We start from the raw sequence: 1,721 nt of genomic DNA, 5'->3' as shown, positions 1-1,721 counted from the left end.
AACGGACGTCTATAGCCCATTCTGCACTAGTGCTAGAAGAACACTTGGAGACTATGCTATGCAACAAGGGCCAAGATATTTTTCTAGCATAGTAATACCGCCCACCACCAAAACTTTGGAGATGAAGCCAGCTTTCCTTAGCCTAATCAGTTCTCATCAATTCACTGGAATGGATAATGAAGATCCATACATTCATCTCTCTACATTCTATGAACTGGTAGGAACTATGGGATTTGAAGAAGGAGATCTTGACCATGTATATATGCATTTGTTTCTTTTTTCTTTGACAGGTAGAGCAAAGGAATGGCCTAAATCACATCCCAACCAGAGTCTAAATAAGTGGAGTGATGTAGAAGATAAATTCTTGAACAAATTCTTTCCACCTTCTCGTTACATTAAGGCAAAAGCTGAGATTTCTACTTTTAGGCAAGGACAAGATGAACCATTCTGTGAAGCTTGGGAACGATTTAATTCTTTGTTGAGGAGATGCCCCAATCATGGTTTTGAAGATATTGCTCAACTGATTATTTTCTGCAATGGTCTGAGGCCAAACACCAAAATGATATTAGATGCAGCGGCTGGAGGAACAATGATGTCTGTAGATGCAGAACAAGCAACAAGAATCATTGAGGCACTGGCATCTACAGACCATCAAGCCCACCATAACAGACAAACAGTTCAGCGGAAAGGAATTCTTGATCTCAGCACTACAAATGCAATTTTAGCTCAGAATAAAATTCTGACTCAGCAGATGGAAGCATTAACCAAACAGATGGCTAACTTACTTGAGCAGTTAAAAGCAGTACAATCTTCTCCTAGTCAACAACCCATGAGATGTAACTTCTGTGGAGGTGACCATCCCAATGGTCATTGTTCATATCAAAGTAGCCCACAAGAAGGAGAAGATCAATATGTGAGTAATCAAGGAAGATCAGGGAATTTCTCTAACAACAATAACTTTTCACAAGGGTGGAGAAACAATCAAAGTCAGAATTTTGGATGGAAACAAGATGATGGTCCTTCAAATAGACAACCTCCTTATCAGCATCAACAACAAAATCCTTCTGTGTATGAAAGAACAACCAAATTAGAGGATACTTTAGAAAAATTCATGCAAGCTTCTATGACCAATCAGAAAAATACAAAAGCTTCAATCAGGAATCTTGAAACACAGGTGGGACAGTTGGCTAAACAACTATCAGATCAACAAGCAGGTCATTTTTCAGCCAACACCCAAACTAATCCCAAGGAGCATTGTAAATCAATTACTACCAAGAGTGGTAAAATTGTGGGAAGAGGGATCGGAGACAATCTTGTTGTGGAGGAGGAAGTTTTGAAGGAAAAGGAAAATGAAAAAGAAAAAAATGAGTGTGAGGAAGAGGAAGAGAAAAATAAAAGTGAGTATGTGAATAAAAGAAAAGAAAAAGAAGAAATAAAAAGAAATGAGGAGAAAAAGAGGGAGAAAGGTGAGAAACAGGTGTCGTAGTTGAAGAACCTACCTTACCCTCCAAATCCGTCCAAAAGAGATAAGGAAAGGCAGTTTGCAAGGTTCATGGATATTTTCAAGCAACTGCAGATTAATATTCCATTTGTGGAAGCTATGAAGCAGATGCCAACTTATGCAAAGTTCATGAAAGAGCTCCTGATAAAGAAAAGAAGATTTTCTGAAGAGATAGTGGAGCTTGAAGCAGGCTGCAGTGCTATAATCCAAAAATCATTAC

The 1,721-nt window shown here is 38.5% G+C and overlaps 1 non-coding gene across 1 annotated transcript; it reads right to left on the bottom strand.

The window, feature by feature from the left end:
• Positions 1-398: 398 nt before the first annotated feature.
• On the bottom strand, positions 399-504 carry LOC128195130 (small nucleolar RNA R71). Its single transcript, XR_008246702.1, has one exon. It is a non-coding gene; the product is annotated as a small nucleolar RNA R71 (small nucleolar RNA).
• Positions 505-1,721: the final 1,217 nt, after the last annotated feature.

The sequence above is a fragment of the Vigna angularis genome, chromosome 1 (genome assembly GCF_016808095.1).
Source record: "Vigna angularis cultivar LongXiaoDou No.4 chromosome 1, ASM1680809v1, whole genome shotgun sequence".
NCBI classification, from domain to species: Eukaryota; Viridiplantae; Streptophyta; class Magnoliopsida; order Fabales; family Fabaceae; genus Vigna; species Vigna angularis.
Note: the sequence above shows the minus strand (reverse complement) of the source record. Positions and strands in the feature narration are given on the sequence as shown.